Below are 15868 nucleotides of genomic sequence, written 5' to 3'. Positions count from 1 at the left end.
AACAGAGGATGAGATGGTTGGATAGCATCACCAAGTGAACGGACATGAATTTGAGCAAACTCCAAGAGATAGTGAAGGACAGAGAAGCCTGGTGTGCTGCAGTTCATGGGATTGCAAAGAGTCAGACACAACTTAGTGACTGAAAAACAACATCATAGTCATAAAGTTTACCATCTAATGGAGGAAACAGATATTTATAAACAAATAAACATAAAAAGAGTAGCAGAAGACTTGTCAGAAAAACAATCTCCGAGCTAAGCCTCCAATACAAACAAACAGAAGTCCAACCAAGGGCATGGGACTGAGCAAAATCTGCCCCCGGCTTCTGGAAAGAGTTGATGGGTGTGGACAAGTTCTTGGGAAATGAATAGTAAATACTGAACTATCCCTTCAGTGTTCAGGGGAACACTTCAGGCCCTTACCTCAGAATCTCAAATTTCTTAAACCAAGCCTTGGAAGAAGGCTTGGAGGAAGCCATGTAGGCATTGAAGCTGTCAAGTAATTCTTCTAAGAGCAATTTAGTGACTTCTTCAACCAAGTCTGTTGGTTAGGCTCTTTAAGACAGAGTTCAAAACGCTAAAGTATATTGGGAGTAACAACTGTGAGATAAAAGGAGGGAAGCAGGACAGGGGCAGAAAATGGGAGCCTTCAGAGAGTGTTTTGCCTATGTTCTCCTCTAGGAGTTTTATAGTTTCTGGTCTTATGTTTAGATCTTTAATCCATTTTGAGTTTATTTTTGTGTATGGTATTAGAAAGTGTTCTAGTTTCATTCTTTTACAAGTGGTTGACCAGATTTCCCAGCACCACTTGTTAAAGAGATTGTCTTTAATCCATTGTATATTCTTGCCTCCTTTGTCAAAGATAAGGTGTCCATATGTGCGTGGATTTATCTCTGGGCTTTCTATTTAGTTCCATTGATCTATATTTCTGTCTTTGTGCCAGTACCATACTGTCTTGATAACTGTGGCTTTGTAGTAGAGCCTGAAGTCAGGTAGGTTGATTCCTCCAGTTCCATTCTTCTTTCTCAAGATTGCTTTGGCTATTCGAGGTTTTTTGTATTTCCATACAAATTGTGAAATTATTTGTTCTAGCTCTGTGAAGAATACCATTGGTAGCTTGATAGGGATTGCATTGAATCTATAAATTGCTTTGGGTAGTATACTCATTTTCACTATATTGATTCTTCCAATCCATGAACATGGTATATTTCTCCATCTGTTAGTGTCCTCTTTGATTTCTTTCACCAGTGTTTTATAGTTTTCTATATATAGGTCTTTCCTCTATGACCTCCCAGAGTAAGGGAAATAAAAGCAAAAATAAACAAATGGGACCTAATTAAACTTAAAAGCTTCTGCACATAAAAGGAAACTATTAGCAAGGTGAAAAGGCAGCCTTCAGAATGGGAGAAAATAATAGCAAATGAAGCAACTGACAAACAACTAATCTCAAAAATATACAAGCAACCCCTACAGCTCAACTCCAGAAAAATAAATGACCCAATCAAAAAATGGGCCAAAGAACTAAATAGACATTTCTCCAAAGAAGACATCCAGATGGCTAACAAACACATGAAAAGATGCTCAACATCACTCATTATCAGAGAAATGCAAATCCAAACCACTATGAGGTACCATTTCACACCAGTCAGAATGGCTGCGATCCCAAAGTCTACAAGCAATAAATGCTGGAGAGGGTGTGGAGAAAAGGGAACCCTCTTACACTGTTGGTGGGAATGCAAACTAGTACAGCCACTATGGAGAACAGTGTGGAGATTCCTTAAAAAACTGGAAATAGAACTGCCTTATGATCCAGCAATCCCACTGCTGGGCATACACACTGAGGAAACCAGAAGGGAAAGAGACACATGTACCCCAATGTTCATCGCAGCACTGTTTATAATAGCCAGGACATGGAAGCAACCTAGATGTCCATCAGCAGATGAATGGATAAGAAAGCTGTGGTACATATACACAATGGAGTATTACTCAGCCATTAAAAAGAATACATTTGAATCAGTTCTAATGAGGTGGATGAAACTGGAGCCTATTATACAGAGTGAAGTAAGCCAGAAAGAAAAACACCAATACAGTATACTAATGCATATATATGGAATTTAGAAAGATGGTAACAATAACCCTGTGTACGAGACAGCAAAAGAGACACTGATGTATAGAACAGTCTTATGGACCCTGTGAGAGAGGGAGAGGGTGGGAAGATTTGGGAGAATGGCATTGAAACATGTATAATATTATGTATGAAACGAGTTGCCAGTCCAGGTTCGATGCACGATACTGGATGCTTGGGGCTAGTGCACTGGGACGACCCAGAGGGATGGTATGGGGAGGGAGGAGGGAGGAGGGTTCAGGATGGGGAACACATGTATACCTGTGGCGGATTCATTTTGATATTTGGCAAAACTAATACAATTTTGTAAAGTTTAAAAATAAAATAAAATTTAAAATAAAATTAAAAAAAAATAAAAGAAAAAAAAATGGGAGCCTTCACATCATAACACAAACCTGATACCTCTGAGAGGAGGGGGAGGAGGAAGGAAGACTAGCAAGCGTGAGCCCCAGGCTGTGGTTGCAGCCTGGGAAAGGTCTTCACCAGCCCAACAGGGAGCTCCCCACAAGACAGATGTAGAGAAGTTCCATACTGAGCAGACATGCCCAGAGTCTACAGCCCTGTTGTCCTCAGGCATTGGTTTGGCACTTCCTGAGGAGACTACAGGGGCTTCCCAGGTGGTACAGTGGTAAAGTATCTGCCTACCAATGCAGGAGACCCAGGAGACACAGGTTTGATCCCTGTGTTGGAAAGATCTCTTTGAGAAGGAAATAGCAACCCACTCCAGTATGTTTGCCTGGAAAACTCCGTGGACAGAGGTATCTGGCAGGCTACAGTCCATGGGGTGGAAAAAAGTCAGACACAACTGAGCACGCACACACACTTGAGGAAAATACAGCTTCAGACTAAACACTGACATGGAGCCCAAAGGCACTGCAGGTGAAGGCTATCAGCTGACTGTGTTCCTTACAGCTGAATGTCAGTGGTTTTCTTGAAGGAAGAGCCAGGCAACACCTCTTTGTGGCTGCATCTCAAGACCACATGTTTCAGTTTTGCTGCTGCTGCTAAGTCGCTTCAGTCGTGTCCAACTCTGTGCGACCCCATAGACAGCAGCCCACCAGGCTCCTCTGTCCCTGGGATTCTCCAGGCAAGAACACTGGAGTGGGTTGCCATTTCCTTCTGCAATGCATGCGTGTGTGCTAAGTTGCTTCAGTCGTGTCCGTTTGTGGTAGACAAAAGAATAGACCATCACTTGCTGCACTGAGGACAGGAGTTGATTCAGAAAAAAGTTTAAAAGACAAATTTTGTCTCTGGTCCTTCAGGGGAAGACTCTCCACAGGTCTTTGGCAGCTCTACATGAATCAGGCATGAGGTGCAGACTCCTGCTTTGTTCTAGACTCTCTTTGTGAAGATTTGTGGAGAAAGAGTAATATCCTCGAAAACAAGTGGTTGACATGTCTACTATTCAGGATGATAAAGATAAAGCCTCCCTGTAGAAACAGATGCAGGCCTGCATACAAAATATTCAGGTTCCCTGAGCTTGGGCTGCCTCTCCTATATAGCAACCACTGAACCTCAGAATTGGGAGACAGGGGGATTCCTGTAGGATTCAGGGCTCAGGGAAGCAGCACAAAATCAAAATTGCTGATCTTCTGGCTGCCGCGATTGAGCTAAGTAACAAACTGTTCTTTGTCTCTAACCCAGGAGTCTCTTGTCTTCTGCCAAGAACACAGGAAACTTGCAGGCTAACTTGTTAGTTTGTAAGAAGAGGAAAGCTCAGACCCTTCACAGTTCTTGGAAGGACAGACTTACTGGAAGAGAAAACATCATGTACAGATAAGGATGTCCAAGGCAGAGAAGGTTCAACTGGCTTTTCAAGAAGGTAACCAGGGTATAAAGGGTGTGAGGAGAATTTCTGTCCTTAGGGGAGCAAAAAACAGGAAGCAGCAGGCAACAGAGTGGGGAAGAGAGGACCTCTCTCCACCACCTGGGCAGTTTTAAATGCCCTGTTTCTGAGTTAGACTGAAGGAAATAAGAGGCTTTGGAAAGCAATGGCTCCCTTAGTGACCTAGCTATAAACAACAAATACTTGTTTTCAATAATAAGAGTGAAAGGCTGTCATAAGATCTCATTTCTAAAGTTATTTATAGGCTTCATATAGCAACTTAATGAGACAAACCACATTTTAAGGCTGCAAAGCTTTCGGTCATAAGACACACCCTCATAAAGGTCAACATTTCCCTGGAGGGAATCTGCCACCTCAGGAACCACGCACGGAACACTGCTGCTACTGCTAAGTCGCTTCAGTCGTGTCTGACTCTGTGCGACCCCAAAGACGGCAGCCCACCAGGCTCCCCTGTCCCTTGGATTCTCCAGGCAAGAACACTGGAGTGGGTTGCCATTTCCTTCTCCAATGAGTGAAAGTGAAAAGTGAAAGTGAAGTCGCTCAGTCGTATCCAACTCTTAGCGACCCCATGGACTGCAGCCCACCAGGCTCCTCCATCCATGGGATTTTCCAGGCAAGAGTACTGGAGTGGGTTGCCATTGCCTTCTCTGTGCACGGAGCACTGCTGCTGCTGCTAAGTCGCTTCAGTCGTGTCTGACTCTGTGCAACCCCAAAGACTGCAGCCCACCAGGCTGCCCCGTCCCTAGGATTCTCCAGGCAAGAACACTGGAGTGGGTTGCCATTGCCTTCTCCAATGCATGAAAATGAAAAGTGAAAGTGAAGTCTCTCAGTCGTGTCCAACTCTTAGTGACCCCATGGACTGCAGCCTACCAGGCTCCTCTGTCCATGGGATTTTCCAAGCAACGGAGCACAGGTGGTACTTAATATGTCCTCCTGGTACTTTAACATAGATTGCATTTTCCAAACATCAGAGGGGAGTCAACCAAAGAAGGCAACTTCCCGCCAGCTCTAAGCCATGCCGACCCTGAACCCCTGGCCGGGCCCAGAAAAGTTTATCTTCTCCTCTTAAGTTTCAGCACCACCAGCTCTCAGTGATCTCTGTCAGTGCAGGGCAGGAATGGGCCTGATGCTTCAGCCCCACAGATGCTCGTGTACCACCTCTGCTTGGCTGTGAAGTAAATTTTCACACTAGGCTTTTAAGCACTGGTGTGCTGAGCATTCCATCATGGAGTCCAACTTGGGAGATGCCAACTCAAGTCTCCTTTTCCCAGACATACGTCAATGTTTGCATCCCCTCCCTTCTCTGCTGTGGACCGCTCTTCTGAGGGCATGCCCAACTGCCCAAATTTCATTTCCCTTGATTCTATCCTGCCCCGGCTGATCCAGGGTATTCGAAGGAGAGACGGCGTAGGCGAGGGTCAGGAAACAACTGCTTAATTAAACGTTAATTAAGGATATAAAGAGTAATAGAATAAGGATAGCTCAGTAGGAAAATTCAGTGGAGAAAAGAGGCTGAGTAGCTTGGTTTACGTGGGGGACCAATAAAACTTCAAGACAAGAAGCTTGCACCACTTACGTAGGCCGCAGGCGTCCTTCCGTTCTCCCGAAGGAGAGGAGACACTGAGGCCTCCCCGGTCGGATCTTAGAAGCCCAGGCAAAATTAGTAAGCTTGGTGGGTTCCACGCTCCAGATGGAGACTCAACCAGCGTGAGAGAGAGACATGGGGAGACCAGTCTTTCGAGGAACTGATCCCAATTCTTTATTTTCCATGGTCTACTTTTATACACTGAGATGTTATGCAAAAGTCACGCGGGGTCAGCAGTCCTGACTTTTATCAAAGTCAGGTGCTTCATACAAATGTATACAGAGGTCTTAGGGGTGTTACATCATCTTCTGGCCAGGGGGGCCTGCTGACAATTTATGACCCTCTCCTTGTGACAGCGGTCAGTCAACCAGGACACTTATTTCTCCAGGGGTGATTATTCTTAAACAGACGCCACCCAAATAAAGTTACATTCCTATAGGGTGAGGGTATAGTGGGTTTTAGTTAAGGAAAGAATTTACTTAGCCTAAGGTCTAACGTGATTTATATCAAAGGTTAATACTTATTTCTTCTATATATTCATTAATGTGTGTAAGGGCAGGGGATATGGAGACTTAGCAACAAACATTGGCTCAACAAATGAAAAAACCCTTCACCAATACAATTTCTAATCAGCCCATTATACTTATACTAATAGCTTTCTAACTTTTCTAAGGAACCTGTTTTTAGAAGGTTTAAAGCATCTCGTGCCTCTCATGGTTGGGAGGCTGTGAGCAATCACATGTGGCCGGACAAGCCTGTCAGGCAGGCTAGAGAACCTTCAGAGGAGTTTGTAGGTTAAAACACTCTTGTCACGCCCAGGAGTTTTTATTAACTGGAGCTCTAGGTTAACTCCTTCTCCGAAAGAGGTGGTGGGGGACAGCCCCCCATAAAGTCAGAGGTGTAGGTGAGAGCACAAAGTAGTAAAGTAGGCAGGCTCTGGTTATGGGGGTAGATGCTCGAGGATTTCCAGGGGGACTCCTGAGGCTCGATCCCGCCTTTGCATATGTCGAGCCTCCTTCCTCATGACCTTTGCCACGGGCGGAGTACCTCACTCTGGCCCCCAACACTATCCAACTCATGTTTCTGTTCCTTAAAATGAGGCCGGAGGGGGATAAATAGAATTTAAAAGGTCTCTTCTCCTAGGTGTGTGGAGGAAAGGATGACACCAGACCACAAACATCAGAAAAGTAAGTAATGACAGTATTTGCCTAAACTTTAATAGTTTCTAATGTTTTCCACAGACATTTTATGTTAATATTACATATTTTATTTAATTTATTTTTAATTATTTTTAGATAATTGTAGATTCACATTCACTTACCCTTACCCAGTTTCTCTAATTGTATCATCTTGTGAAATGATAACATATCATAGTCACCTATCATGGGGCTTCCCTGATGGTTCAGTTGATAAAGAATCCACTTGCGATGAAGGAGACCCAGGTTCAATCCCTAGGTCAGGAAGATCCCCTGGAGAAGGAAATAACACCCCACTCCAGTATTCTTACCTGGAGAATTCCATGGACAGAGGAGCCTGGTGGGCTACGGTGCATGGGGTCGCAAAGAATCAAACACAACTTAGCAACTAAACCACCTATCATATTCAGATTTCCCCAGTTTTGTATGTACTGATGTGTGTGTGTATTTAGTTCTACACAGTTTTATCACATGTATACATTGGTATATTCATCACTGTAGTCAAGATGCTAAACCATTTGCATTTCTTCAAGGATTCCCTCCTGTTGCCCTTTTTTAACCATATCACCACTCCCCTTCTAACAAATAATTTAATGAAAATTCATTTAAAAAATAAAATGAAAAAAAAGAAAAATAAAATGCATTGGTGGGAATTTAAAATGGTATAGTCAATCTGAAAAATGGACCATTTCTTAAAAACTAAATAGTCAACTCCTATAGAACCCAGAAATTTTGTATGTGAGCATTTATCCCAGAGCTATGAAAATTTATGTTCACAAAAACTTGTATATGAATGTTCATAGAGGCTTTCTTTGTAATAGGCAAAGGCTTGGAGAAGGCAATGGCACCCCACTCCAGTACTTTTGCCTGGAAAATCCCGTGGATGGAGGAGCCTGGTAGGCTGCAGTCCATGGGGTCGCTAAGAGTCCGATACAACCGAGCGACTTCACTCTCACTTTTCACTTTGATACATTGGAGAAAGAAATGGCAACCCACTCCAGTGTTCTTGCCTGGAGAATCCCAGGGACGGGGGAGCCTGGTGGGCTGCCGTCTATGGGGTCACACGGAGTTGGACACGACTGAAATGACTTAGTAGAGGAGTAGTAGTAGTAGAGACAACTCAGATAGCCTTCAACTGTTGAATGGTTCATCCACACTGTAGAATACAAAGCAGCTATCAAAAGGATGATTTATTAGTACACAAAACACCTCAGATGAATGTCCAGGGAATTATTCTGAATGAAAAAAGCCCATTCCCAAAAGGTATATGCTTTATGATTCCATTTTTATAACACTCGAAATGACAGGAATGTTAAAAATAGACACAAAGTACTTCAACCTGATCCCCACTACAGCCTTGAGAGAAGGGCTAGGCATTGCCATTGTAGCAATGGATTTGCTGTTCGGTCACTCAGTCGTGTCCAGCTTTTTGTGACTCCATGGACTACAGCATGCCAAGCTTCCCTGTCCTTCACCATCTCCCAAAGCTTGATCAAACTCATGTCCATTAAGTCAGTAATACCATTCAACCATCTCATCCTCTGCGTTCCCTTCTCCCCCTGCCTTCGATCTTTCCCAGCATCAGGGTCTTTTCCAATGAGTTGCCTCTTTGGATTAGGTGGCCAAAGTTCTGGAGCAATGAATATCAATGGACAATAATGGATAGGTGATCCTGAATCAAGGCTGGGTCCACAATGGCAGCTGATTTGCCTCTTCAGCCTGTTTCCTTCCTAACGTTCAGAGTATTTAGTTAACATCTATCTATTCTGGGTAAGACATGAAAAGGCATAAAAGGAAAATAGTCAAACCGTGGTACTTTGCATGATGTGATCCACCTGAATTATTTCCCAGAACCTCCTTCCGTGTCACAGAGTCAGCCCAAAGAGGGATTTTTGCAAGGCAGAAGCTGAAGCAACTGCTGCTTCCTGAAGATCGCGGTGGCTCTCTGGGGTGGGATGCACATCCCACCACCCACCCCACGTCCAGCTCTCTTCCTGAAGCACCGACCTGCACAGTCCACTAGATGTGCCGGCATGTGGGAGACTCCCCACCAGCCGCCCAGTTGCCCTGCACTCCAGTCAAGTCCACCCTCCCATGGCCACAGGAGGCGGGTCAGAGATTTTCTCAGATCACCTAACATCACTTCCACCCTTCCTACCCCTAAAAGGACTCTTCCAGTCCTTGTCACTCATGGTGTCTCTGCTTTCCCTTTGGGACCCAACCCTGATATCCAGCAGATCACTCAGGACAGGCCATGACAGGGCCCAGGACAGAGGGCAAATCTGAGGAGTTGCTGTTGTTGTTCAGTAGCTAAGTCATGACTGACTCTTTGCGACACCATAGACTACAGCACGCCAGACCTCATTATCCCTCATTATCTCCCGGAGTCTGCCCAAGTTCATGTCCACTGAATCAGTGGTGCCATCCAATCATCTCATTCTCAGCCACCCCCTTCTCCTTTTGCCTTCCATCTTTCCCAACATCAGAGTCTTTTCCAATGAGTCAGCTGTTTGTATCAAGTGGCCAAAGAATCAGAGCTTCAGCTTCAGCATCAACTCTTCCAGTGAATACTCAGAGCCAATTTCCTTTAGGATTGACTGGTTTGATATCCATGCTGTCCAAGGGACTCTCAAGAGTCTTCTCCAGAATCACAATTCAAAAGCATCAATTCTTCAGTGTACAGCCTTCTTTATGATCCAACTGTCACATCTGTGTGTGACTTCTGGAAAAATCATAGCTTTGACTACGTGGACCTTTGTCACGGTCTGAGGAGAGGGGGCAGGAATTCCAGGAATTCTGTAGATAGGCATTCCAGAGGAGGGAGGAGGTGCTCAGATCAGAAATGTGAAAGGAGTCCTTTGCACTCAGACCTTCCACCAAGGCACTCACTGCATAATTTGTCCACAAACTCAGGCCCCTCTCTAGGTGGAATTTTTTGAGGAAACTGAAAATGGGGGTTTTAGGCCAGCTAGCATGTAATACAAACCCTCTCATTAGTATGCTTTAATGCCAGTAACCACTAAGAGGCAAAGTACACAGCAGGGGTCATGGAAGGATAGCCATGCTTTAGTACCCGTGAGGGATCATCTCCAGGACTCCCCACAGATAGCAAAATCTGGGGATGCTCAAATCCCAGAGTTGGCCCTCCCTATCTATGGTTGCAATAGAGGGCTGAGTGAGTGTATGCTTTGGAAAAGGCCCTGTATGTGCCGTAATTGTGAACCTGTGAGCTCCAGCATAGAACTGGGCCAGGGAGCTGAACCCCACAGGGACCATGTTTAAGGGGTCTTTTTAGAGGAGAGAAGGCAGCCAATTTAGAGACTGAGATGTGCTGTCACAGAGGTGACCAGTGCTGCAACTCTGCTGCCCTCGTGGTACAGCAAACACATCTCTGGACTTACAGGATTTGGCCCTTGGCTTCTGGGCTCAACCCCTCCCGCCTAGAGAAACATTAGAAGGATCAACTAGCTGCCTAGTAAAAAGACCTAGAAATAGAGCAAGTGCCTTGTGTGCACTTAAACATCCAGCAGGTAGGAATAGTCTATAAAATGGTTAAAGAGATAGCATGAAAAGTCCATGAACACCTTCCACAAAGGGCTGTGTGGCCTGGGGCAGGGGACTCAGGAAGCGTGTGCTCAGCCTGTGCTGAGTGGGCCTCCTCTGCTCACTCTTATCCAGGGGCTGGAAGCTTGGAGAGAAAGGATAGAACCAGTATTGCCAGTCAAGAACAGAGCCTTGATGCTGTTTTGAACGACACTGGAACAAAAGGAGAGCATTTTGTTTGCTGCGTCCCAGCTGTGACAGAAACTACCTCTGGCATAACGAGTGGTCAGCCCAGGTGTGGAGCCACACTGTGAACCTGCAGTAGGACCTGGTGAGGGGCTGACCGGCTGGGCGAGGCAGTGGCGCCTCTAGTAACTGACTGGCTCTCACACAGAACCTCCAGTGCCTGCCTGACTGAGCAGCAGTGAGGACTGGTGACTGTGAGCGAAGCGCCTGCACACAGTAGGAGTTGCCATGAGGAGCCTCAACAGGGCCTTCGGTGGACAGCGGAGTCTGCTCACCACAGCGTGGTGCTAGCTCAAGAAACACGGTTCAAGGTGGAAGCAGCCACCGCTCCAGGATGCCCCTGGGGACACAGAGAGACCGAGTGGTCAGGATGGAGGAGGGGCCCCACGCATCCTGAGGCTTGGGTGGGATTTTCTTGGGACAAAGGATTGGTCAGCAAAGTGCATTATAGGGTCCTGCGGTAGACAGAAAGGGAAGCTCTGCAGGACCTCCCAGGAAACCCTCAGGAGGTCTCCCAGAACTGTCTGAGCGTGGCCTGTTTCCGATGGCTCCTGTCACTCTGTTTCAGAGTCCCCAGCGCTTTTTCCACTGTGCTTGGGAAGCACACAGACCACCTCTCACTCTCCTGGCTGATCCAAATGAACTCTTTCCCTGCTCCAGGCAGCTGGGAAATCCAGCTGCCCCAGAACCCTGGGCCCTTCTGGAGCTCCGCCTGGGGACTTGCCTGTCTCGCCATCACACCATTTCACCCCAGCACATTTGTTCACATCCTCAATTCTGGTGGTCCTTCAAGCAGAGCTGAAGCTCCCAGAGGGCAGCAGTCCTGTGTCTTAACACTTTCTTTTATTTCCTCAGGACTTGTGTAGTCTCCACCCATCGTAGGTGGGTGATCTTGCCTGGTGATAAGTGAGAATCCAGGGTGTTGTCATTTGAACATAATCTCTTAAATTTTGAGTTCTTCCACCAGTTTAACCTGTGTATCAGTCAGGGTTCTCCTGAGAAACAGATAGGATGTGTACAGAGAAGCTGGGACGAGGGGAGAGATTCATTATAAGGAATTGGTTCATACAGTTGTGGAAACTGGCATGTCCCAAGATCTGCAGGCAAGCCATCAAGCTAAAGACCCAAGAGAGCTGCCAGTCTGAGGGCAGAAAAAACTGACATCCAGCGAAACACTGTCAAGTAGGAAACACTTTCTTTTTATTTATTTATTTATTTTTTTTGGCCTCACCACAAGGCTTGGGAGATCTTAGTTCCCTAATCGGGGATCAAACCCCAGGGCCTCAGCAGTGGAAGCTCCAAGTCCTAACCACTGGATCTCTAAGGATTCCCAAGAATTCTCTCATTCTCCAGAGGGTCTGCCTTTTTGTGCTGTTTGTACCTTCAACTAATTAGAGGAGGCCACACACACTGGGGAGAGCAATCTGCTTTACTCATTCCACGGATCCAAATACTAATCTCATTCAAAAATTCCCCCACAGACACACTCAGACTTATGATTGACTAAATACCTGGATATCTGGATATATATCAAGTTCACACATAAACCTAGCCATTATGAATTGCATTTTAATATAATTAATTTCCTTGTTGCTGTTCAGTTACTAAGTTGTGTCCAACTCTTTGCAACCCCATGGATTGGAGTGTGCCACACTTCCCAGTCCTTCACCATCTCCCAGAGTTTGCTCAAACTCATGTCCACTGAGTTGGTGATGGTATCAAACCTCTGTCACCCCCTTCTCCTTTTGCCTTCAATCTTTCCCAGCATCAGGGTCTTTTCCAATGACTCGGCTCTTTGCATCAGGTGGCCAATGTTTTGGAGCTTCAGCTTAGCTCACAGAGCAGAGAGGTTCCATTCGTTCCCAAACTTTGAGAAAGGGGTTTCACCTGTTCTTTGGGCTTCTTGCATTAGATGATTGATCCAGAAAAACAAAGACTCATTGGATTGCTCTCCCGTGTTGGCCCTATGAAGACAGGGGGCCAGCTAAGCAGTATTTGGATCAGGGCCTCCTGGATGGGGCCAGAGAGTCAGCTGCTGGGGCCCATCCACAGTGCAGAAACCAGTCAAGAAGACAAAGACAGTTGTTTCCAGTCCCTGATGGGTGATGCCTCAAACAAAGTCAGCAAAAACAGCTAAAAAGGAAAGCAGACATCAACCCCTTGATGTGACATGATTCCAAAGAACCTCTAGACTGACTCACTTCTCTGTCCTGAGTTCAAAGTCCCAACATGGTCAGGGCAGGAGAAGGGAGGGATGTCAGTCAGTGTTAGTCGCTCAGTCATGTCTGACTCTTTGTAACCCCATGGACTGTAGCCCACCAGGTTCCTCTGTCCATGGGATTCTCCAGGCAAGAATACTGGAGTGGATTGCCATACCCGCCTGCAGGGAATCTCCCCAAACCAGGGATCAAACCCGAGTCTCCTGCCTCTCCTGCTTTGTAGGCAGATTATTTACCCACTGAGCACCTGGGAAGCCCAGAGCCAGATAAGGACGGATTAAAACTGTCCTCTTGACTGGATGCATGTCCAGTCTCCTCCCTTACCTGGAGAGCCTTAGTGACCAAAAGCCAGTTGAGTCCCCTTTCCTCATACTTCACCAGAGCTCTCAGGGAGTAAAAGAAAACTGAGTCGAATTCATTTTCAAGTTACCTGGGAAAAAAGGGAGGAAAGACAGGTGGCCTTTGATCCACTGCTCCGGGAAGAAGCCAGTAGGGTGAAGAAGTCCTGGCAAAGTTGATTCCACCCGAGACATGAGGACAAAGATGGGCTGCGTTGTGCTGAGTAGCAGGCAGGGCTATTTTTATCCCCTCCACATAATCTGATTTCCAGTTGGCATGCTTTCAGACAGAACTTTCCTATTAAAATGTGGTACAATTATGACTGAAAGGAAAGCTTGTGCTCAGAAAACTCTTTACAAAAGCCTCTCTCACCACGATGCCTGCATGACTATGGCCTGGCTGGACTTTGGAGGACTGATTTTGTCACCAGTGCCAGCCCGACTGGACACATGTAGCCAACGCTTTATGAGGGATGAAGAATTACTGCAGAAAACAGACGATGACAGAAAGACATCATTGCTGCTCTGCCATTTCATCCCCGGCCCAAGCAAGTGCTATGGATTTGGGACCTCAGACACCCCCCCCAGAACTCGAGGTTCTGATGGAATACTTGAAAGAGGTTTAAAGAAAATGTTAGTGTTTGGATGAGGCTCAACTGGGCAAGCGACTCTTGTTTCCTAACCTGGAGAATAAGCTTCCCACTAAAACGTACAGAGGGAAGGAGATTAACGTAGCAATGAAGCAAAGCAATGAAGTAAAACCAGATATGCACTGCTCTCATGGATGGTACCTGGACTTGGCTCCTCTGGTCAGGAGGAGAGAGCATCCCCCTGCCAGGTAACTGGGCTACTCACCAGGTTCAGGTGGTGGAGCTAATGTCAGGGAGAGGAGCCAGGCTCCTAAGGCAGAACAACTCAGAGCAGCCTGGCTTCATCTTGGCCTCCATAAAAGCATCACAACGCTCCATCTCTATTTTTAGAACTCAGTATTTAAAAGGTCAAGTGCCTTCTAAAGTGTTTATTTTTCTCTCCGGTGTTTGTGCCCTGATTGAAGTGCCAGCCTTGTGCTACTACCCCACCTCCACACCAAACCGGCTCTACTCCCGGCAGCTTTCTTTTTACCTGAATTGCCAACAAAGCTTGAAATTAATAGCCTTTGGGGTTTTGTTTTGTGTCTGAATCTGGCTCCAATCTTGACCCCTGGAGCCACAAAAACATGGGAACCACTCAGGAAAGGCATGGTACCTTCCCTGGGGTGGCCAGTGGGCAGAGTGCCCCCCACCAACGAAGATCTTCACAGATAGGTGCAAACCCTCCCTGCATGAATGTAACTTGACCCCGAGAGTTCCACCTCTCAGATTCGGCTCAGTCCTTGCAGGAAGTCTGAGGCCGCGTCCAGGAGCCACCCTTAATTTCTGAGCCCCTCCACGGATTGCTGTCAGCATGTCTTTCTTGGCCATCGCCTGTCACCTCTTGCCCTGGGCTTCTCCACCTGTCCCTCTGTGTCACAGAACTCTCTGAGCTCCCCCGACTACAGTCTCTCCCAGGATCACCCAAGGCACAGATGAAACCTAATTCCCCCAAAGCACAGCAAATACAGAGTAGCGGTGCTCCGTGCAACCTTAGCTGGGGCAGCTGGATAACAGTCAGAACCCCAGCCCCTGGAGACAAGCCCCACCTGCTCTGCAGACGCCTGTCTCTAGTCCAGAGGCTGTGCTTCAAGCCACCAGCCGGCAGCGTCCCAGTCCAGCCATCTCCCACAGGACTCCCTTTTGACTGGTCCCCTCTCCAGTGAAAACTGAGTCAGGAAAACTCCACCGGGAGCCCCACCGGCAGCAGGGCCAAGGCAGTGTGGGGTTCCCAGCCCTCCTCTGCAGGTTCGACTCATCCTATCTAAGGACCTGGAGCCTGAGACCAGGATTCCAAACTCGCCAGACTGCTTGGCCCCAACCTCAAGAAAGAGGAGAAAAGAGAAACAGGGCAGAACTCTCCTCTAGCAAAGCTCTTGAATTCTTGCACCAGGAAGACAAAACACTTCTCCCAAAGAGAAAAACCATGCTTCTCAACCTGAGCACACAAAACCACTGTGCCCGGGGAAGGGACATCTTTCAGGTCCAGTCAAAAATGTCTGTGTCTGGGTCATTTCCTCAACTCTCCAGAGCAAGGCCAAGACCTGCTGTCCAAGACAAGTGCCAGCTCTTTCTCTAGGACAGGGCAGGGCAGTTTCTAGTGGAAAATCATAATAAACAAATAAAGCACAACCAGCCCCCAGGGGTTAGAGGTCCCAGTGTCCAGCTCTCGGTGGGATGCTCATTGTCTACGCTGGGTTGGTATCTCCATCTGCAAAATGCCACAATTCATCCAACTCCCTCGATTCATGAGAGAACGCAGTAAAAGGAGAAGCGAAAGGCAGCACAGCTAGAACCAGAACACAGAGTTCTTCAGCAGTTCTCACCATGGAACCACATCCAAATTAAAAATAAATAGAAGCTGGGTACATTCTTTTCTCCGGGAACATCCACTCCCTTGCCTCCTCAATCTCGGCCTCCCCTCGTCCCCCCTCCTCTCTCCTCTGGGCGCTGCCTCACTGCCCCAGCCCCTCTCCACCTCTGGCCTGCCCATCACTGTCTAGCTGTCCAGGGCCTGTCCCAGCCCAGCCTGGTGCTTCCTACCCCCTGCACCCTCTAATCCACCCACCCAGGTCCCCATCCTCCACTGAGACCACAGGGCAGCTGTAGGGCGTGGGCAAGTTTTGGAGGTGACCAGTACAC

General features: G+C 46.9%; 1 long non-coding RNA gene across 1 annotated transcript; it reads right to left on the bottom strand.

Annotated features, from left to right (window-relative positions):
- Positions 1-11646: 11646 nt before the first annotated feature.
- On the bottom strand, positions 11647-14145 carry LOC129651696 (uncharacterized). The gene is made up of 3 exons (XR_008714277.1): positions 13953-14145; positions 13084-13189; positions 11647-12673 (listed from the first exon to the last, which is right to left on the bottom strand). It is a non-coding gene; the product is annotated as an uncharacterized LOC129651696 (long non-coding RNA).
- Positions 14146-15868: the final 1723 nt, after the last annotated feature.

Source organism: Bubalus kerabau, chromosome 4, assembly GCF_029407905.1.
Source record: "Bubalus kerabau isolate K-KA32 ecotype Philippines breed swamp buffalo chromosome 4, PCC_UOA_SB_1v2, whole genome shotgun sequence".
Classification (NCBI taxonomy): Eukaryota; Metazoa; Chordata; class Mammalia; order Artiodactyla; family Bovidae; genus Bubalus; species Bubalus kerabau.
Note: the sequence above shows the minus strand (reverse complement) of the source record. Positions and strands in the feature narration are given on the sequence as shown.